Here is a 23,467-nt window from a genome sequence, read left to right as displayed (position 1 = left end):
CTAGTCACACCCCAACCTAACCAAAATAGAGAATAAAAAGGCTCTCTATGGTCAGGGCATGACAGTACCCCCCCCCCCCACACACACACTTTCTCCGTTCATCTTTCCCTCGATCCTGATTAGTCTCCCAGTCCCTGCCCCTGAAAACCTCTCCACAGCATGATGCTGTCACTTCCATGCTCACCTTAGGGATGGTGCCAGGTTTCCACCAGAAGTGATGCTTGGCATTCAGGCCAAAGAGTTCAATCTTGGTTTCATCAGACCAGAGAATCTTGTTTCTCATGGTTTAATCAATTTTAGAATAAGGTTGTTATGTAACAAAATTTGGAAAAAGTTAAGGGGTTTGAATACTTTTCGAATGCACTGTACAGTAGGTCACTTCAGTGTCCAAACTAAAGTTGAAACATTAACTGACTATTTACATATGAGTAATTACCATTCGGTTATATATTTGAAACCGAACCCATGCTTAATCCACTAAAATATGTCACATTCAACATTAAAGGCCGTAACAGCCCGGTTCAGAGGAAAAGAGTCATACATACCTTAAGAAATTAAAGGCTGACATTGTGTTCGTACCAGAAACACATCTTACAGCCAGTGAACACAAGAAATTAAAGCGGGAATGAGTGGGAAAAATTTTCCGTTGTCTTTGAACTCCAATGCAAGAGGAACTGCAATTTTGATAAATAGACACAACTCCTTTTTTATCAGCAACACCATATCTGATCCCTCAGGCAGGTTTGTTTGTTGGTGCAGTTGCATATGTATTCGGAGTCTTGGACCATATTGAATATGTATGCTCCAAACTTCGATGTCCATACAGTATGTTTATTCATAATATCTTCCTTCAGGTTGCTCAGCCACCACCAGGATGGCTATTGGCTGTTTAGATACAGTTCTTGATAGGTTCTCTGATAAAATCTCCCCTCTTCCCAAAGCCGCCAAGGTCACCATGTCATTCATGAAGGATCTCAATTTACTAGACGTCTGGAAAGATGCACCCACACGGTGCTGAACTGAATGTCCTTGAATCTGAAATCTTTGAGCTAGAGAAAACTTACCAGAGGCTTTCTATCAAGCTGAGAGGGCCATTACTAGATCAAAACAGTGTTATTACAAACTTGGAGAGAAAGCACACAAAGTATTGGCATGGCAACTGAAAGCAGAGGAAAATAAGAGGACAATTAATGCTATAGAAACTCTTACTTATGAGATATATTTCGACTGTACTGAAATTAATGATGCTTTTAAGAAATACTATGAGGACCTCTAAACTTCCCAATCAAGCAATGATCTATCAGAGATCGACTCGTTTCTCTCCTCTCTCAACCTCTCATGCCTGTCAGAGGAAGACAGAGCGCCGGAGTAACCAATTCTCAGTCCCTGAATTGTTGGAGGCCATTAAATCTTTACCTTCTAATAAATCTCCTGAGAAGGATGCCTTCCCCCCCAGAGTTCTATAAAGAATTTAAAGGACCTGTTGGTACCCTACCTTATGGAAGTACTTTCAAAAAGTTGGGGAGGACAACTGCTTTCCAGAGTATCTCTCAAAAGCTGTGATTACAGTAATTCACAAGAAAGGGAAAAACCTGCTAAAGTGCACCTCTTATAGACCACTCTCTCTCCTTAATACAGACTGTAAACTGATCACCATGATGCTATCTAAAAGACTGGAGTCATTGCTCCCTCTGCTGGTCAACCCAGATCAGACCAGCTTCATAACTAATAGATTATCCTCCAATAATCTTAAACGGTTCTTTGATATAATTTCACCCTGTTAACAAAAATAAATTACCTAGTATCACAGTCTCCCTTGATGCTGAAAAGGCCCTTGATAGGGTCGAATGGCCATATCTCTTTCAAGTTTTGGAAAAGTTTGACACTGTATTTGTAAACTTGCGAAAATCACTCTACAAATGTCCTAAAGCTAGGATTGCTACCAACAGGATTACATACTCCTGTTTCCCTCTCTATAGGGGGAACAGACCGCATTGCCATATTAGCCCCCACCTCTTAGCCCTTGTCATCAAACCGTTGGCTGAGGCCATTAGAACGTGCCCTGACATACATGGCTTTCAGGTGGGCCCTCATACTCCTAAATTATCACTTTTTGCAGATGACCTTATCTTATTTCAATTAAACTCTGAACATTCCCTCTCTCACTTATATAACCTATTACAGCATTATAGTTATTTCTCTTGCTATAAGGTACATTTTAATAAAAGTGAGATCTTATCATAGTCTGTCTTTGACCATCATACCATCAAGCATAAGTTTCCTTTTAGATGGTTGCCTATGGGCTTCACAGATTTGGGCATAATGGTGGATGGTAACCTGAAGAACCTTTATGAACTCAATCTGTCCGGTTTGTTGCAAAAGGTAGTGGGTGACCTGTGTAAATGGATGGACTTGCCTGTCACTCTACTGGGTCGGGTTAATGTTATTAAAATTAATGTCCTGCCCAGATTTCTATATTTGTTTCAATCTCTCGCCATCCCTGTGCATTCTTTTCCTCCCTCGACAAGCTGACCAGATGGTTTATCTGGCACGGCAAAACTCCTAGGGTTAGTTTGGACAAACTGGTCAAGGGGCCTAAACCTGGTTTGACAATGGTCCTTCCCCCTCATGGTTGAACATTGAAAAGTTTGAGGTATATGAGAAAACTGGGGCAGATTTGTTATACAAATAAATAGGACATCTATAAAATCTATAAAAACCATCACAGACAACCCTTGAGCTGAGCTGTGCATGAGCTGTTCAGATGAGAGGGATTTATTTTCCCTAAAACCCCTTTATGGAACAATAGATTGATTCCTATGTTTTTCCAGAATGGTAACTTTAGACCATGGTATCACTCTTCTGGAAAAATTGATTTGAGGAGGGAATGCTGATGTCCGTTGAACAGCTGAAAAATAAATACCACTTTTCTAACAAGGACTTCATTAGTTACCTTCAACTACGACATTTTATTATGGTAAATCTCAAGGGCCAATGAAACCTTCCTAAAATGTCACCTATTGAACAACTCTGCCATGCAGACCAACCACTAATCAAGACCATTTCCCATATTCATGATACTCTTATGTCAGGATTACCACTGCCTGAGTTTAGGTATTAGTCTAGGAACAATGGGTCAACTGCCTTGTTCAGGGGCAGAATGACAGATTTCTACCTTGTCAGCGCGGGGATTAAATCTTGCAACCTTTCAGTTACTGATCCAACACTCTAACCACTAGGCTACCTGACGCCCCAAATACAATGCTTTTAGTTTTAGAAATATTTAGGACTAACTTATTCCTTGCCACCCACTCTAAAACTAACTGCAACTCTTTGTTAAGTGTTGCTGTCATTTCAGTCACTGTAGTAGCTGAAATGTATAGTGTTGAGTCATCCACATACATAGACACTCTGGCTTTACTCAATGTTATGTCATTAGTAAAGATGGACAGGTTGTTAGACAAGTAACTCTTTATCCATAATATAGCAGGGGGTGTAAAGCAATAACACGTTACTTTTTCCAGCAGCAGACTATGATCGATAATGTCAAAAGCCACACTGAAGTCTGACAAAACAGCCCCCACAATCTTTTTATCATAAATTTCTCTCAGCCAATCATCAGTCATTTGTGTAAATGCTGTGCTTGTTGATATCCTTCCCTATAAGCATGCTGAACGTTTGTTGTCAATTTGTTTTACTGTAAAATAGCATCTGGTCAAACACAATTTTTTCCAAAAGTTTGCTAAGGGTTGGTAACAAGCTGATTGGTTGGCTATTTGAGCCTGGAAAGGGGACTTTTGCTTCCCTCCAAGCCTGGGGCACACACATTCTAGTAGGCTTAAATACAGCAGTGGTGTAGTCTATGGCGATACGAATATAACTTATTATTGATATCTACATAGCACATTGATGTGAATCACACTGCTGCTCTCTCATTTAGTTATTTGCACCTTACGGATTGTTGGTTGTTGTGGTTGGCTGCTCACAAATCTAAATGTGTATTTCAACCCAATACTGGTTGAATTCAAGAAGTTTAAGCTGCCTGTCAATCATTGTTTTTGAAACTTGTGAACATACAGTGAAAAATGCGCTCTTGCAATAGCTGCATAGTGCGGATCCAAGACTATGGAATAAAAGTGGGGCTTTAATTGCTCAATCTAATTCATGCTGATAAAATAAAATCCATAGGCCTAATGGACACAAACTTGCACACTTGCAGACTTAAAAGGTGCAATCTCCAGTTGCTACATCAGTTTTTGGACTTATAAATGATATATATATATATATATATATATATATATATATATATATATATATATATATATATATATATATATATATATAGATTCTAGTTCAACTGTCACACTCCATGAGAACCCAAAATATGAACTTGTTTTACTCCAATGTTTTTTAAACATTGTAAATGAAAACAAACACAGCCTCATGACATGGTTAAAATAATCATTTTTATATAATGGATGGTCAGTCCTTGCATCCATTGCTCTGTCTATTAATCTGAGAGTGGTTACATTTTTTCTGGCCCATTCCACAGCTTTTTACCAAAACAGAGGCAGGGTGTCCATTTTGTTATTGTTTCATCTGTGGATTTGACCTTAAACAGCTGCATATTGTGAAGTTATCAAAGTGTCACCAACAAAAAAGGTCAATAATAGGCCTATAGCAAATGCAGCATATGGCATTCATTTTTCACACGTAAATAGGACTTTTCAGGAGTGCTCAAAGCATGCCATTCCATGAGAGCAGCATTTATTTTTCAACTCGAATAAATGAGCCCAGTCAGTTTTCCATGACAACAAAATCATAAACAACAGTATAGGGCTGGCTAATAAGTCATTAGTTTTGAGGTCATGCTCAGGTAAAACAATTTGGCTAATCTCTACTTCCATATTTCCAAGTCCTATTCTTGAAGACCAAGGGCTATAACATTTAGTGCAATGTCTGGAATTCTGATAGACTTCGGTTTATAATGTAAAGATAGAATTGAATCATATTATTCAAAATCAAATCATATTGTATTGGTCAAATGCACATGGTTAGCAGACGTTAATGCGAGTGTAGCGAAATGCTTGTGCTTCTAGTTCCGACAGTGCAGTAATATCTAACAAGTACTCTAACAATTCCGGCAACAACTACCTAATATACACAAATCTAAAGGGATGGAGTAAGAATATATACATATAAATATATGGCTGAACGATGACCGAGCGGCATAGGCAAGATGCAATAGATAGTATAAAATATAGTATAGACATATGAGATGAGTATGTAAGATATGTAAACATTATTAAAGTGACTAGTGATCCATTTATTAAAGTGGCCAATGATTTTGAGTCTGTATGTAATCAGCAGCCTCTCTGTGTTAGTGATGGCTGTTTAACAGTTTAATGGCCTTGAGATAGAAGCTGTTTTTCAGTCTCTCGGTCCCAGCTTTGATGCACCTGTACTGACCTTGCCTTCTGGATTGTAGCGGGGTGAACAGGCAATGGCTCGGTTGGTTTTTGTCCTTGATTATCTTTTTGGCCTTCCTGTTACATCGGGTGCTGTAGATGTCCTGGAGGTCAAGCAGTTTGCCTCCGGTGATGCATTGTGCAGACCGCACCACCCTCTGGAGAGCCTTGTGATTGTGGGCAGTGCAGTTGCCATACCAGGCGGTGATACAGCCCGCCAGCATGCTCTCAATTGTGCATCTGTAAAAGTTTGTGAGGGTTTTAGGTGACAAGACAAATTTCTTCAGCCTCTTGAGGTTGAAGAGGTGCTGTTGCGCCTTCTTCACCACACTGTCTGTTTGGGTAGACCATTTCAGTTTGTCCGTGATGTGTACCCAGAGGAACTTAAAACTTTCCACCTTCTCCACTGCTGTCCCATCGATGCAGACAGGGGGATGCTCCCTCTGCTGTTTCCTACTATATTATATATAGTAAAAAGCAATGGGTTAGAAGAAGCCTACACAACCAACCAATAAAGTAATATTTTACATCCATATATGGCTAGCTATGTAAACTTTAACATTGATTTATCCTGCAATAGATGTAGTTCAATTGGTAACATACATTTTTGTTTTCTTCTAATGCCTCTTAAACTTGTTATGGCTGGGGGCAGTATTGAGTAGCTTTGATGAATAAGGTGCCCAGAGTAAACTGTCTGCTACTCAGGCCCAGTTGCTAACATATGCATATTATTAGCAGATGTTGATAGAATACACACCAACGTTTCTAAAACTGTTTAAATTATGTCTGTGAGTATAACATAACTCATATGGCAGGCAAAAACCTGAGAAGAAATCCAACCAGGAATTGGGAAATCTGAGGTTTGTCATTTTTCAACTCATTCCCTATCGAATACACTGTGTCTATGGGGTCATATTGCACTTCCTAAGGCTTCCACTAGATGTCAACAGTCTTTAGAACCTTGTTTGATGCTTCTACTGTGAGGTGGGGGTGAATGAGAGGGGAATGAGTCAGAGGTCTGCCAGAGAGGCATGAGCTGACCACGCGCATTCACGTGATAGTTAGCTTAAGTTCCATTGCAATTCTATAGACATAGGAATTCTCCGGTTGGAAAATTATTGAAGATTTATGCTAAAAACATCCTAAAGATTGATTCTATACATCGTTTGACATGTTTCTACGGACTGTAACGGAACACTTTGACTTTTCGTCTGCACCTAGTGATCGCGTGTCATGAATTTGGATTACTGGGCTAAACACAACATGGCGGATATCTGTTTGGGTTGTTTTGGTCTCTGAGCGCTGTACTCAGATTATTGCATGGGTGCTTTTTGCGTAAAACCTTTTTGAAATCTCACACAGACGTTGCATTAAGGAGAAGTGGATCTATAATTTCATGCATAATAGTTGTATCTTTAATCAATGTTTATTATGAGTATTTCTGTAAATTGATGTGGCTCTCTGCAAAATCACCGGATGTTTTGGAACTACTGAACATGACACGCCAATGTATACTGAGATTTTTTCTATAAATACGAACTTTATCGAACAAAACATACATGTATTGTGTAACATGAAGTCCTATGAGTGTCATCTGATGAAGATCATCAAAGGTTAGTGATTAATTTATCTCTATTTCTGCTTTTTGTGACTCCTCTCTTTGGCTGGAAAAATGGCTGTGTTTTTCTGTGACGAGGCACTCACCTAACATAATCGTTTGATTTGCTTTCGTCGTAAAGCCTTTTTGAAATCAAACACTGTGGTGGGATTAACAAGAAGTGTGTCTTTAAAATAGTGTAAAATACTTGTTTGAGGAATTTTAATTTTGGGATTTCTGTTGTTTTGAATTTGGCTTTCACTGGCTGTTGTCATATCGATCCCAGCCCAAAGAGGTTTTAAGGAGAAAGTAATCTAAAAGTAACGGAATGTAATCAGATTACGTTACTGAGTTTGGGTAATCCAAAAGTTATGTTACTGATTACAATTTTGGACAGGTAACTAGTAATTGTAGTGGATTACATTTGGAAAGTAAACCTACCCAACCCTGGCTGTGTGTGAAAGTTAATGCAGCCCTTGTATTCCGATCATGGAATTCCAAATGCACCAGCGTGTATACACTTTTTTTGTGTGCCAGTGAGCATTCTGGAAACCGTGGCAAAGCTAATATTACGATGACTCAAGAACTTATTGCAGTAGCTAACTACTGTAACTAGTTGGCTAACTAGTGTAGCTAGCCAGCAAGGCTGCTAGAAAAGCTAATTGCAATGGATTAGCAAAACCATCTGCATCCTTTTAACCCCCCAAAATGTTGTTCTTCAAAAATTAGCTGGCTAGCATTTCTGAGGCCATCCAAACACTTTCCTTATGTTATGACGTATGTCTTTAACTCATGGAAAGGCGCCTCTCGCTCGCAAAGCACAGGTGGGTGGAATGGTGATGACGTCAGCCACTGTATATGCTTTTAGTAGCCAATAATATTTTGGTAGCTATTATGTCATTTAAAAGCGAACTCTGTGCTCAGATGTCTCAGCATACGTAACTGTCAAGGGTAGATAGGGTCTATGAATCTCAGTGACCGTGATGCTAGTGTCTGCCCTGAGATTGGAAGGTTGGGGGTTCAATCCCCAGTCGAGAAATACCAATGACTTCCTCTCTGCTTGGCTACTGCCAAATATTGTTTGTAAAAAACAATTGAGATTGAGACAATGGTTTTGGAAATAATTGTCCATTGGCCTTTGTGTGCATGCAACTCATCCAAAAAAGTTTACTATAGTTCAACTTTTGACAGAAAATGATGAATATGTATCTGTTTTCATGAGTCTCTGTATTGCCACAGACTAATGCCCTGCGACAAGCTAGCATCCTGTCTAGGGTGTGTAATTGTACAACAAACTGCCTCATACTACAGAAACAGGAGATCCTGCCCTATGGGCCATACTGGCTTGGACAAGGTTTAGTTAGGCCATACAAATGTAACCTTTTCTTTTATCTGAAAAAGTTTTACTCGAAAAATGTCACGATTATAGCAAAAATAATGTCCTTAGGTTTCCAGTAAAGAGATACACAACTTCCTCTATGCCTCTTTTAGCCTCCCGAGAGGCTAACATCTCTTGATTTGCTCGCTAGATGTTGAACTAAGGTTGCTACAGTATTTAAACAAAAGGGTCAACTATTTTATTTTTTATTTGCTTGCTTGCCTCACTTTCAAAAAATGAAATCTGGGTCCGACTTATTTGTATATTCCATGGCCTGTGACCTCAAAAAAAAAATCTGGATGGATTTTCCTCCGGTTTTTGCCTGCCGTATTGGATGGGGCCACATATCGGATGGGGCCACAGTGTCTCCTGACCCCTCCTGTCTCAGCCTCCAGTATTTATGCTGCAGGAGTTTATGTGTCGGGGGGCTAGGGTCAGTTTGTTATATCTGGAGTACTTCTCCTGTCCTATCCGGTGTCCTGTGTGAATTTTAGTATGCTCTCTCTAATTCTCTCTTTCTCTCTTTCTTTCTCTCTCTCGGAGGACCTGAGCCCTAGGACCATGCCTCAGGACTACCTGACATGATGATTCCTTGCTGTCCCCAGTCCACCTCCAGTTTCAACTGTTCTGACTGTGATTATTATAATTTGACCATGCTGGTCATGTATGAACATTTGAACATCTTGGCCATGTTCTGTTACAATCTCCACCTGGCACAGCCAGAAGAGGACTGGCCACATAGTCTGGTTCCTCTCTAGGTTTCTTCCTAGGTTTTGGCCTTTCTATGGAGTTTTTCCTAGCCACCGTGCTTCTACACCTGCATTGCTTGCTGTTTGGGGTTTTAGGCTGGGTTTCTGTACGGCACTTTGAGATATCAGCTGATGTACGAAGTAAAATAAAATTGATTTGATTTGATATCTGTTGTGTTATACTCACAGACATTATTTTCACAGTTTTAGAAATTTCAGAGTGTTTTCTATCCAATGCTATTATATGCATATCTTAGCTTCTGGGCCTGAGTAACAGGCAGTTTACTTTGGGCACGTCAGTCATCTGAACTTTCTAACACTGTCCCCTAGCATTAAGAGGTTTAAATAAAATATGTTTGGCCCTACATACTTTATTGCCAAAATCAAATCAAATATTATTTGTCACATGCACTGAATACAACGGGTGTAAACTTTACCATGAAATGCTTGCTTATGAGCCATTCCAAGCAATACAGTATACATTTTTTTTAATAATAAGTAACAAGAGGCATAAAACATATATAATACACATAATAAATCATTTACAGTGCCTTGCGAAAGTATTCGGCCCCCTTGAACTTTGCGACCTTTTGCCACATTTCAGGCTTCAAACATAAAGATATAAAACTGTATTTTTTTGTGAAGAATCAACAACAAGTGGGACACAATCATGAAGTGGAATGACATTTATTGGATATTACAATCTTTTTTAACAATTCAAAAACTGAAAAATTGGGCGTGCAAAATTATTCAGCACCCTTAAGTTAATACTTTGTAGCGCCACCTTTTGCTGCGATTACAGCTGTAAGTCGCTTGGGGTATGTCTCTATCAGTTTTGCACATCGAGAGACTGACATTTTTCCCATTCCTCCTTGCAAAACAGCTCGAGCTCAGTGAGGTTGGATGGAGGGCATTTGTGAACAGCAGTTTTCAGTTCTTTCCACAGATTCTCGATTGGATTCAGGTCTGGACTTTGACTTGGCCATTCTAACACCTGGATATGTTTATTTTTGAACCATTCCATTGTAGATTTTGCTTTATGTTTTGGATCATTGTCTTGTTGGAAGACAAATCTCTGTCCCAGTCTCAGGTCTTTTGCAGACTCCATCATGTTTTCTTCCAGAATGGTCCTGTATTTGGCTCCATCCATCTTCCCATGAATTTTAACCATCTTCCCTGTCCCTGCTGAAGAAAAGCAGGTGTGTACAGGGTGATGAGCTGTGCTGCTTTTACGCCAAACATAACGTTTTGCATTGTTGCCAAAAAGTTCAATTTTGGTTTCATCTGACCAGAGCACCTTCTTCCACATGTTTGGTGTGTCTCCCAGGTGGCTTGTGGCAAACTTTAAACGACACTTTTTATGGATATCTTTAAGAAATGGCTTTCTTCTTGCCACTCTTCCATAAAGGCCAGATTTGTGCAATATACGACTGATTGTTGTCCTATGGACAGAGTCTCCCACCTCAGCTGTAGATCTCTGCAGTTCATCCAGAGTGATCATGGGCCTCTTGGCTGCATCTCTGATCAGTCTTCTCCTTGTATGAGCTGAAAGTTTAGAGGGACGGCCAGGTCTTGGTAGATTTGCAGTGGTCTGATACTCCTTCCATTTCAATATTATCGCTTGCACAGTGCTTCTTGGGATGTTTAAAGCTTGGGAAATCTTTTTGTATCCAAATCCGGCTTTAAACTTCTTCACAACAGTATCTCGGACCTGCCTGGTGTGTTCCTTGTTCTTCATGATGCTCTCTGCGCTTTTAACGGACCTCTGAGACTATCACAGTGCAGGTGCATTTAAACGGAGACTTGATTACACACAGGTGGATTGTATTTATCATCATTAGTCATTTAGGTCAACATTGGATCATTCAGAGATCCTCACTGAACTTCTGGAGAGAGTTTGCTGCACTGAAAGTAAAGGGGCTGACAAATTTTGCACACCCAATTTTTCAGTTTTTGATTTGTTAAAAAGTTTGAAATATCCAAAGAATGTCGTTCCACTTCATGATTGTGTCCCACTTGTTGTTGATTCTTCACAAAAAATACAGTTTTATATCTTTATGTTTGAAGCCTGAAATGTGGCAAAAGGTCGCAAAGTTCAAGGGGGCCGAATACTTTCGCAAGGCACTGTAACTATATACAGGGAGTACCAGTACCAGATCAATGTGTATGAGCTATTTGAGGTAGATATGTACGTAAAGGCAGGGTAAAGTGACAAGGCATCAGGAAAGACAATAAGAGTGAGAATACAGAACAGTAGCAGCAACATATGATGAGTGTGGAAGTGTGCGCGCCTATGTCTGTGTTGTGTTGGTATGCGTGTGTGTGTGTGTGTGTGTGTGTGTGTGTGTGTGTATGCAGTGTATGTGAATGTGTGTGGGTTTTCTGTGAGTGTCAATGTAGTGTGTGTGAGTGAGTGGGTATATACAGTACAGTGCTGTGAGTATTTGCCCCTTCATGATTAACTCTATTTTTGCATATTTTGGACACTGAATGTTATCAGATCTTCAATCAAACCTAATTTTAGATAAAGGGAACCTGAGTGAACAAATAACACAACATATTGATACTTATTTAATTTATATAATTAACAATGTTATGCAACACCGAATGCCCCTGTGTGAAAAAGTTATTGCCCCCTTACACTCAATAACTGGTTTTGTATTTGTATTGGTGGTGGCTGCATCATGTTATGGGTATGCTTGTCATCGGCATGGACTAGGGATGTTTTTTAGAATAAAAAGAAACAGAATAGAGCAAAGCAAAGGCAAAATCCTCAAGGAAAACCTGTTTCAATATGCTTTCCAAAAGACACTGAGAGAAAAATTCACCTTTTAGCAGGACAATAATCTAAAACACAAGGCCAAATATACACTAGAGTTGCCTACCAAGACAAAATGGAATGTTCCGAGTGGCCTTGGTTACAGTTTTGACTTAAATTGGCTTGAAAATCAAGACTTGAATATGGCTGTCAAGCAATGATCAACAACCAACTTGACAGAGCTTGAAGACTTTTCAATATAATAATTTGAAAATATCGTACAATCCAGGTGTGTAAGGCTCAGAGACTTGCCCAGAAAGACTCACAGCTGTAATCGCTGCCAAAGGTCATTCTAACATGTATTGGCTCGGGGTTGAATACTTATCTAATCAAGATATAGTGTTTTATTTTTCATTACTTTTTTTTACAAATTATAGAATTTTTCATCCACTTAGACGTTACAGAGTATTTTGTGTAGATTGTTGACAAAAAAATGATAATTGAATCCATGTGAAGACCATCTTGTAATACAAAATGTGTAAAAAGTAAATGGGTGTGAATTCTTTCTGAAAGCACTGCATGGAGAATTCATGTCTGAAAGGGAAACTTGGACTTTTTTCATTAAATTAATAATTGCAAATAAACATATGACTTGAAAGGCTTATTCTATGAAACACAATAGCTGCCTGTACTGTCAATTTGTATGTGCCGTTATTCATGCTTATACGGTGTACATTTAATTTAAAATCTGATTACATCTGCATTTAAAAGTATGGCCTTCTGTGCATTTTTTTTATCGCTCTACAGTACCTGGTTATGCAGTGTAACTGTACATGTCCTGAACATTATGAAGACGTTATATTAATCTTGCTGTCTCAGAACAATACGTAACTGTAATGTTCTCTCTGTGTGGTTGTTTTGGGCTGTCGTTCAAACTATCGTCCAATCACGACCAGCCTTACATGGTAAGGATATTTTCACTCTGCATGTACAGTAGTGTGTGCTGCAAAAACTGTTCTGATCAAAGAGGCACACTAAGAGAGAGTGAATGAGGTGGACAACGGCTCAGTTGGAGCACCACCATTTACTTATTTAGCTTGCTTTACATTCTGGGTGGCCTGTTGCGGGTGAGTGTTGGCATACTTTTACACTTTACTTTCCAAACACTCCGATCCCTACAGTAACGCAACACCCAGGAAGCTAATATTAAGTAGTCACACACGACTGAGACACAGGCATGGCTTTTTACTTAAACAGTCATCAGTTTCTCTCCAGTCACATCTTTTCAGTGACCTGTTTCAAAAATGTTGCAAGAACAAAGTTTGTTTGAAATATGTGTGCTGTAAGGCCAGAATCTGAATAGTTTATGATGAAATGGCTAGGCCAGTCAGTACTGGCTATGAACATCATAGCCTACTGCACAAGGCTTCGAAAGAATACTTTGCGAACGGGGGAGGGTAGATTAGACACGAGTATACATTTGTCCGATGAAAACTAAAGTACTGCGGCCTAATGTAAAATATAATTTATTTTATTTGTTGTGTTGAGCCTCGCGCTGACTGTAGCTTTCATCCGGTGAAGTGTTCCTATTTGTGTTATTGTACAGCCAATGCCGAACTGTTATGTGTCAATAAGTTTTAAGAAGGACGCTGATGTGGATGAGAGGGCCCTTGTATTCGAGCTGGGTATCAGAGGTATGTTTTAATATGTATATGCCGTCATGACAGAGAACGTGTTGGTATTTTATCCCTTATAAATATCCCTGTCGTTTTCCCCAAAATGACTCAGTCATCCAGTGTGAGATCTGTGCTGGTTATCGCTGCTCTGGAAGTGGTCAGCGTGGTGCTTTTTTTTTGTTTTTCGTGAATTATTGTTTGTCAAATAGGGGATTTCATTTATAAAGTTGTTGTTTTAATCGTGAATTCCATTCATCGAAGGCGTTTGGTGTACATTTTAAGTCACTGTTCTGCAAAAAAATATATTTAAAAAATCGACTATGCAAAAGCCTGAGACAACATGTACGACATGGCTAAGCTGGAGCACTTCCCCCATGAAATGCACGGCTACATTGTTACTAAGCGAATTATGGCAGTGTTCGAATGCGTGAAAACCATCAAATGAGTGAAGTTTGCTTACAATTCCATGGATGCTTGTCACTTAGTGGCTCGTGGGCTTTTGGACCCATTGCAGGTTTTGCATAATGACACATTCAGCGGACGCACTGGAGCCATTCGCGTTTGAGAGCTAGCAAGCTAACAAGCTACTTTTATTCCTAATAATTGGTAGGAAATGGGAGACCATGCACATCAAACGGTTTGCCGCAATTTTCTGGACGGAAAATCCATAGTTTAAGTAATGGAAGGTGACGATTTGTACATGTGGAATACCTTTTTCAATGAATGCATATGAGTTTGACAGGAGTGATATTTTCATTTTCACCAAAGCAAGATGGACTCTCATTCGCTTGTCTGTCATGTCAGACCTTAGATCGACATTTTGCACGAATATGCACATTTGAGCTTAATATAAAGAACGTTGGGCTAGATCAACAAAATATAATTAGTATAAACTGATGTTCATAGAATGTTTTCCGTGGGTACACTTTTATTGATTCCGTGACAGTTTAATCGGGTTTGCAGGCAGCACCGGTTTTACCTGAAAACAAACGCTGTAATACTGTAGTATATAATCTCTACTGATCTATATCTACCAGATATTGCATATTTTATTGTGTCCTGAACGTTAATTACTCCATAGTTGTCAACGTTGCTGGAAGTGCATTTATGTCCGATAGGTTGCACGAATTTAGGATCGACACTACTTCAACAACAAATAATGTCCCACCATAGTTTTATCACATATCGAAGACTTGCAGCTTTATCACATATCGAAGACTTGACTATATACACGTTTTAAGTTATTGTGATGATTAATACGCATGTTTACTATGCCTGCTGAAGAATAAAACTAGAACGCTAGCCTCTGTGGTTGTTTGGTGCATTAACCAAGCATTGCAAATGAATCGCTTGACTGAGAGAAGTGTCTTGTATTTTATAGGTCATCATCATCGCATGAAACAGCCTGACTGACAGATTCATCTTCATCTTTCAGATACAACATTTCCATAGTCTGTGCCTAAGTAAGTATGCCTGCAATCCATCCCATATTTTCAAAGTCAAGGATTATTGTCTTTTGTTGACCAATTTGTTATTAATGGCCCATGGTATCCACTCATTGATATGCCATGAAGCCCCATTGTTATTATATCCTTACATTAACAAGCATAGCTCTCATGATACATACATTACAAAAGCACAATAATAGCAAAAGCACAATAACCATTTCTATGGTTTTATGTAGATATTTGTATCAGTGACTGAGATGTACCCTTTTAATTAAAATGATTAGGATACGTTTCAAAATGAATGAATTACTTTGAGTGATTCCTAGTTTCATAACCTGTGCACACTAGCTAGCTGTTTCACCAACTGGGAAACTGTGACTCGGTGTCAGGTGTGTATGCACGCTATGCATGCCTTCCCCATAGCACACCCCTCATAGAGCTCTGAGTTTTTCTTGACAAAGTTAGATGGTACATGTCACATTTTCCGCCTGCAAATAGAGACAAATGTCAATTACAAATATAATGGGGGATAATATTGCACATTTAGATAATTTTGTCTGTCTGGCTTACTAGCGCTCAATAAATGATTTTTGTTAATGGCAAATGTCATTTATTTGTTTATTTTATCACCTTGTTACACCACTCGCATCACGGTCCATGATGTCCGAGAAATTAATCAAGGTGCTATCAAAGACTTGAGGGGTATACAATGATGCTAACTAAATCTATGCAGGATTTTCTAAAGCTAGCCAGCTTTAGTTAGCTTCGCATTCCAACTCAGGCTTCATCCATTTTAGGGGGGTGAATATTGATCCTGTACCTGCTGCTAACTCAAGCCAGGCTTGTAACTGTGTGCAAGTCACAGCTGGATATCCCAGCGAACAACGAAATCTTCATTGAGTCAATGCTGAAACACGAATCCATTACATTTTTTGTCGAAATCAATGCGAAAGAAAGGTTATCCTGTAATTTCAGACTGGTGTGAATTAGGTTATTAGAAGTGCTTTCTTTTTCATTACTAGTATCGTTGTTGTTTTTTGTGTGAATTTTTTTCCACTCAAATCGTTAAAATAGTTGTAGTCATATGAACGTTTACCTGCACGTGAAGTTTCAAATGCATCCTGTCACTACTAAATGTATAATGTGATAGGTATTTGAACATTACAATGTTTAACACAAGAACATGTGATTAATAAAATATGTAAGGGAGGTGAGAAAATACAGTATAAAAGGAGTTGCATGTACAGTGCATTCGGAAACTATTCAGACCATTTCACTTTCTCCACATTTTGTTACGTTAGATGTATTCTAAAATGTATTAAATAAAACATTTCTCATCAATCTACACACGATACGCCATAATTACAAGGCGAAAAAAATGTTTTTAGAAATGTTTGCAAAAGTATTAAAGAGAAAAAGTATTCAGTTCCTTTGCTATGACACTTGAAATTGAGCTCAGGTGCATTCTGTTTCCATTGATCATCCTTGATGTTTCTACAACTTGATTGGAGTCCACCTGTGGCAAATTCAATTGATTGAAAGTCACACACCTGTCTATATAAGGTCCCATAGTTGACTGTGCATATCAGCAAAAACCAAGCCATGAGGTCGAAGGAATTGTCCATAGAGCACCAAGACAGGATTGTGTCGAGGCACAGATCTGGGGAAAGGTACCAAAAAATGTCTGCAGCATTGAAGGTCCCCAAGAACACAGTGACCTCCATCATTCTTAAATGGAAGAAGTGTGGAAACTTGAGCTAGCAGCGTGGCCAAACTGAGCAATCGGGGGAGAAGGGCCTTGGTCATGGAGGTGACCAAAAACCCGATGGTCACTCTGCCATAGCACCTGAGTTCCTCTGTGACGATAGGAGAACTTTCCAGAAGGACAACCATCTCTACAGCACTCCATCAATCAGGACTTTGTGGCCAGATGAAAGCCACTCCTCAGTAAAAGGCACATGACAGCCTGCTTGAAGTTTGCAAAAGGCACCTAAAGGACTCTCAGACCATGAGAAACAAGATTCTCTGGTCTGATGAAACCAAGATTGAACACTTAGGCCTGAATGCCAAGCGTCATGTCTGGAGGAAACCTGTCACCATCCCTATCGTAAAGCATGGTGGTGGCAGCATCATGCTGTGGGGATGTATTTCAGTCGCATGGACTGGGAGAATGATCGGGATCGAGGGAAATATGAACAGAGAAAAGTACTGAGAGATCCTTGATGGTAACCTGCTCCAGAGCGCTCATGACCTCGGACTGTGGCAAGATAATGCAGTAGTGGCTTCAGAACAAGTCTCTGAATGTCCTTGAGTGGCCCAGCCAGAGCCCGGACTTGAACATCTTTGGAGAGACCTGTAAATAGCTGTGCAGCGATCCTCGCCATCCAACCTGATAGAGCTTGAGAGGATCTGCAGAGAAGCCTGTAGCGTCATACCCAAGAAGACTCAAGGCTGTAATCGCTGTTAAAGGTGCTTCAACAAAGTACTGAACAAAGGATCTGAATACTTATGTTAATGTGATATCAATGTGATATCTGTTTTATATTCAATACATTTGCAAACTTAAAGAAAACTGTTCTTGCTTCATCATTCTGGTGGTATTGTGTGTAGATTGAGGGGGGTAAAAAAACTATTAAATACATTTTAGAATATGGCTGTAATATAACACTGTGGAAAAAGTGAAGGGGACTGAATACTTTCCGAAAGCACTTGATCTTTCAAATTTTGGAATTTTCTCAAACCGTTACAGGCCATGATATTGACAATTGGGGGATGCAAAAAGCCACCCTCCAGTTCGTAAGGCATGCCATTTTGATTCCCAGTTAAATTGTTTTTCAATTCTGTGCCAAATATAAATAAATTATGTGAGCAATATAGAACCAAAGCATTGTTTAAGGAATATAGTGAAGACTTTGGCTGCATTCCAAACACTTAACAGACACACCCGCTCCCCGCAGCCCTCAAATTAAGTGGACACTTCTGATGACGTCTGACGAGTATACATTTGCAGGGCGAGGGAGGAAGGAACGATTTTTAAACGGACTGCCCTTGGCTGGAAATTCGTTATCCCTTGATGATTGTGTTTTTACTCACCGTTAGCTTGTGGGTGCTTTATATGTACTACAGTCAATTATGATTGTATGTCTACTTATATAATCTATATAATTATTAATATACGCCTACTGTATGATAGCTAGAACATTTATTAGCTAACTAATGTTAGCCTGCCTAGCTGGAACTTCTGAAGAAGGAACGTGGATCAGAAAACCAGACAGTATTTGGTGTGATCACAATTTGCATCAGGCAGTGCAACACATCTCCTTCACAGAGTTGATCAGGCTGTTGATTGTGGCCTGTGGAATACTGACCCACTCTTTTTCAATGGCTGTGCAAAGTTGCGGGAACTGGAACACGCTGTTGTATACGTCAATCCAGAGCATCCCAAACATGCACATTGTCTAGTGAGTATGCAGGCCACAGAAGACTTGGGACATTTTCAGCTTCCAGGAATTATGTACAGATCCTTGTGACAAGGGGGCGTGCATTATTTTGCTGAAACATAAGGTGATGGTGGCGGATGAATGGCACGACAATGGTCCTCAGCATCTCGTCACAGTATCTCTGTGCATTTAAATTTCCATTGATAAAATGCAATTGTGTTCGTTGTCCATAGCTTATGCTTGCCCATACCATAACCACACCGCCACCATGGTGCGCTCTGTTCACAACGTTGACATCAGCAAGCCGCTTGCCCACACGAAGCCACACATGCTGTTTGCCATCTGCCCAGTACAGTTGAAACCGGGATTCATCTGTGAGGAGCACACTTCTCCAGCGTGCCAGAGGCCATCGAAGGTGAGCATTTGTCCACTGAAGTCAGTTACGACGCCGAACTGCAGTCAGGTCAAGATCCAGGTTAGGATGACGAGCACGCAGATGAGCTCCCATGAGACTGTCTGACAGTTTGTGCAGAGATTCTTCAGTTGTGCAAATCCACAGTTTCATCAGCTGTCCAGGTGGCTGGTCTCAGACAATCCCGCAGGTGAAGAAGCTGGATTTGGAGGTCCTGGGCTGGCGTGGTTACACGTGGTCTGCGGTTGTGGTCTGGACATTCCTGCAGTCAGCATGACAATTGCACGCTCCCTCAACTTGAGATATCTTTGGCATTGTATTGTGTGACAAAACTGCACATTTGAGTGGACTTGTATTGTCCCCAGCAGAAGGTGTGCCTGTGTAATTGATCATGCAGTTTCTTTATATACTTTTTCACCTTTTTTTCCTAAACCCGAAAATATACATTAGACAACAATATAACAAAGTGACATTAACCTTACAAGACAACAGACAAATTAAAATTTATTTAAAAAGATGAGACATTGGATAAGTGTGAAACATTACATGAGGATTATACAGAGATGCAATCAATGTGATGTGAGGGGAGATTCCCCATATAATCAATAAAGGGTTGCCAAATTCTGTAAAATATCTCCTAAAGCAGTAAGTCATTTTCTCCAGTGGGATACAACTATTAACTTCAGCTATCCCCCTGCTAAATGCAATGTGGCAATCTGATTTCCATTTCAAGGCAATCATTTTCTTGGCAATCGCTAGTAAAATTTCTGTAGGCTTTATAGCATTGATTTTGCCTAAGATTGGAATTAGTTAAGTTACCCAGTAGACAGACCTCCGGGGTCTACAGGGAATGCAGCCCCATGAATTGAAGATATGGTATCGGATACCCCTTCCCAGAAACTGTGTAGTTTTGAACACTGCCAAATGGAAATGAGGAAGGTTACTTCATCTGAGCCACATCTAAAACATAGGGAAGAGATACCAGGGTTGAACTTGTATAAGGGCATGTTCTAATGGCTTCAGTCAATGGTTTGATGGCGAGGATCGAAGAGGTGGGGGCTAACAGGGCAACCCTGTCTGTTCCCCCATAGAGAGGAGGAAGTCATCCTGTTGGTAGCAATCCTAGCTTCAGGACATTTTGCAGAGTAATTTTTATCAAGTTTACAAACATGGCTCCTATACCGAACTTTTCCAAAACGCGAAAGCGATATGGCCATTCAACCCTATCAAAGGCCTTTTTGGGATTGAGGGAGATGGCGACACTAGGTATTTTGTTTTTGTTAGCAAGGTGAATTATATCAAAGAACCTTCTGAGATTAATTATGAAGCCAGTCTGATCTGGGTTGGCCAGCAGAGGGAGCAATGACTCCAGTCTTTTAGTTAGCATCATGGTGATCAGTTTACAGTCTGTATTAAGGAGAGAGAGTGGTCTATAGGAGGTGCACTTTAGCAAGTTTTTCCCTTTCTTGTGAATTACTGTAATCACAGCTTTTTGAGAGATACTCTGGAAAGCAGTTGTCCTCACCAGCTTTTTTTTAAGTACTTCCATAAGGTAGGGTACCAACAGGTCCTTTAAATTTATAGAACTCTGGGGGGGAAGGCATCTCTGATAGATCATTGCTTGATTGGGCTGTATAGAGGTCCTCATAGTATTTCTTAAAAGTATCATTAATTTCAGTAGGGTTGAAAGATATTAGAGTTTAGTAAGAGTTTCCATAGCATTATTTGTCCTCTTACTTTCCTCCGCTTTCAGTTGCTATGCCAATACTTGTGTGTTGTGTGCTTTCTCCAAGTTTGTAGCAACGCTGTTTTGATTTAGTAATGACCCACTCAGCTTTATACGTGTTCCAGGTATTATGTTTCAGTTTTTTATTTACCAAGAGCCTGTGTGGAAGAAAAAAAATGTATAGCATTTTAAGATTCAAGGACATTTTAGTTCGGCCCCTTTTCTCTCCAACCCTTTAGTATAGGCAACGCTTTATCCCCTCAGATAGGCTTTCAATGCATTTCAAAGAACGAACCTGTCAGGAGCAGAGGGTTTGTTTGTCAAAGTAAGAATATTGATCTGCTCTTTGAATGTACAAAATTCAGGTTGTTTCAGGAGAGAATCATTTAGTTTCCATCTATATGCTCCATTTACCTTGGTAGGGATGGAGATTGATAATACCAGAGGAGAATGGTTACTAAGCAATCTGGGGAGGTAATCGGTATCTTTATGAAAAAGTTTTTGATTGCAAAAAAAGTTTATATGCATGTGTGGGTGTTAATGAAAAGAGTAGTCCCTATCCTGTGGGTGCATCTGTCTCCAGACGTCTAGTGAATTGAGATCCTTTATGAATGACAGGGTGAGCTTGGCGGCTTTGGTTGGAGAGGGGTTATCAGAGTACATATCAAGAACTGTATCTAAACAAACATGTACATCTCCTTCAGCCAGTAGCCAGCCTGGTGGTGCTTGAGCAATCTGAAGGAATACGTTCTGAATAAACATATGGTCATCGAAGTTAGGAACATAAATATTCAATTGGGTCCAAGACTCCAAATATATATGCTCCTGCACCAAAACAAACCTGCTGATACAAAATTGAGAGGATGCAAAAAGTTGTCCCACCCATTTCCTCTTTAATTTCCAATGTTTACTTGCTATAAGTTGTGTATCTTGTAAGAACACAATATCAGCCTTTAATTTCTTAAGGTATGTATAGACTCTTTTCCTCTTCACCAGGCCGTTAAAACCTTTTTTAAATTGAAAGTGACCTATTTTAGTGGATTAAGGGTTTCCAATGTGTAACAGAATGGTAATCACTAATTAGAAAAAAATCTGTTAATGTTTCAACTAGCGATGCACCGACATAACATTTTTGGCCGATACCAATATCTAATATTTTCCTTGTTAATAAATAAAATAACCAATATTTTAGCAGCCTTTTAAGCATTCTAGTGCAGTTAAATAGTTTGTGAATGTGTCTGTAACTATTCCTAGATAAGACAAACCTGACCTCTCCTCTCTCTGTGTCCCAAGTAACTGAGCCCTAGGAGAGAAGGGATAACTGAAAACTGCCAACAGTATTATCATTAAGAAGACATTCTAATGACCATTATCTCACATAAGCATGATTATATGATTAAAACATCTTATTTATCAATGTTACCTAACTAATTCTGATTCTGCTACCACAATATCCAAAAACCTCCATTTGTTTGCGCGTTTTCTTCAGTAATCCACAGGCTCAAACGCAGTCACAACAGGCAGACAAAAAAATCAAAATAGTATCCGTGAAGTTCGTAGAAACATTTGAAATGATGTTCATAATCAATCCTCAGGTTGTTTTTAGCCTAAATAATCGATAATATTTAAACCGGACAATAACGTCGTCAATATAAAATGTAAACAAGAAAGGCACTGTCTCGGTCGCGCTCATGAAAAAGCTCTGTGACACTGCAGGGTCCACTTATTCCGACTGCTCTTACTCCCTAATTTTTCAGAATACAAGCCTGAAACAATTTCTAAAGACTGTTGACATCTAGTGGAAGGCATATGAACTGCAATTTGAGTCCTAAGTCAATGGATACTGTAATGGCATTGAATAGAAAACTTTCTTTAAAAAAAATCCTACTTCCTGAATGGGTCTTTCTCAGGTTTTCGCCTGCCAAATCAGTTCTGTTATACCCACAGACACGATTTTAATAGTTTTGGAAACTTTAGAGTGTTTTCTATCCAAATCTACCAATATGCACATCCTATCTTCTGGGCCTGAGTAGAAGGCAGTTTAATATGGGCCCACTTTTCATCCAAAATTCCAAATGCTGCCCCCTACCCTAGAGAAGTTGAACTAGACATCGGCCGATACCAATGCTGGCATTTTTAGCTAATATGGTCCGAATCTGATATGTTCACTGATATATCGTGCATCCCTAGTTTCAACTTTAGCTTGAACACTGAAGTGACCTTTGTCTCTTTAGGAAGGAAACTACATATAACATTGAAAAATGTACATAAACCCATTGCATCCCGATTGTCGGACTAAAACAACAAGCCCAACAACCAAACATGAAAATACTTGTAGAGCTACATTGATGCTAGCTTTCCATATTGCTCTTGCTAGCTAAACTGTAGATTCAACTAAAACCAAAATCTATGAGTTCTCTGTTGAAAACAAATGTTGTGAATACACATTTATGGCTGGAATTTGGATATCTTAAAATCACCTCTGGCAGTGATGATTACAGCCAAGGGCGTCATTGTGGGGTAAAACATGAATGATTCATGGGGCCCTGTGATGAAAATTACATGTTTGGTCCAAAAAAAATACAGCTGATCAGACAGTTGCTCCGGGATGTAGCCTAAGCATTCACAAGAGATGACCACTATGACCACCCCCCTCAAAAACAAAATTGGGTTTCCAGAAAATGAAAGAAAGACCGATGCAGATGTCTTTCAGGAAAAACTATTTATACTACAGTAAGTCAGAAAACGGAAGAGATGTTGCAAAGAGACTGCCTTATTTATATTAAGAGTGTAAAGGCATATTACTTTTCATGTA

At 39.5% G+C, this 23,467-nt stretch overlaps 1 protein-coding gene across 6 annotated transcripts in view; it reads left to right on the top strand.

Annotated features, from left to right (window-relative positions):
* Window positions 1-12,944: 12,944 nt before the first annotated feature.
* The window catches only part of LOC135550830 (HMG box transcription factor BBX-like), a 38,178-nt gene continuing 27,655 nt past the window's right edge, over window positions 12,945-23,467 (top strand). For 4 of the 6 annotated variants that reach the window (XM_064981970.1, XM_064981971.1, XM_064981972.1 and 1 more), the window contains exons 1-2: window positions 12,945-13,077; window positions 15,008-15,089. The gene's annotated coding sequence lies outside the window, so the exon portion shown is untranslated. Of the gene's footprint in view, window positions 13,078-13,354; window positions 13,645-13,790; window positions 14,313-15,007; window positions 15,090-23,467 lie in introns of those variants that run through there. The other 2 variants (XM_064981968.1, XM_064981969.1) reach the window with 2 other exon arrangements.

Source organism: Oncorhynchus masou, chromosome 12 (assembly GCF_036934945.1).
Source record: "Oncorhynchus masou masou isolate Uvic2021 chromosome 12, UVic_Omas_1.1, whole genome shotgun sequence".
In the NCBI taxonomy this organism is placed as follows: Eukaryota; Metazoa; Chordata; class Actinopteri; order Salmoniformes; family Salmonidae; genus Oncorhynchus; species Oncorhynchus masou.
This window is presented reverse-complemented; position numbering and strand designations above follow the sequence as displayed.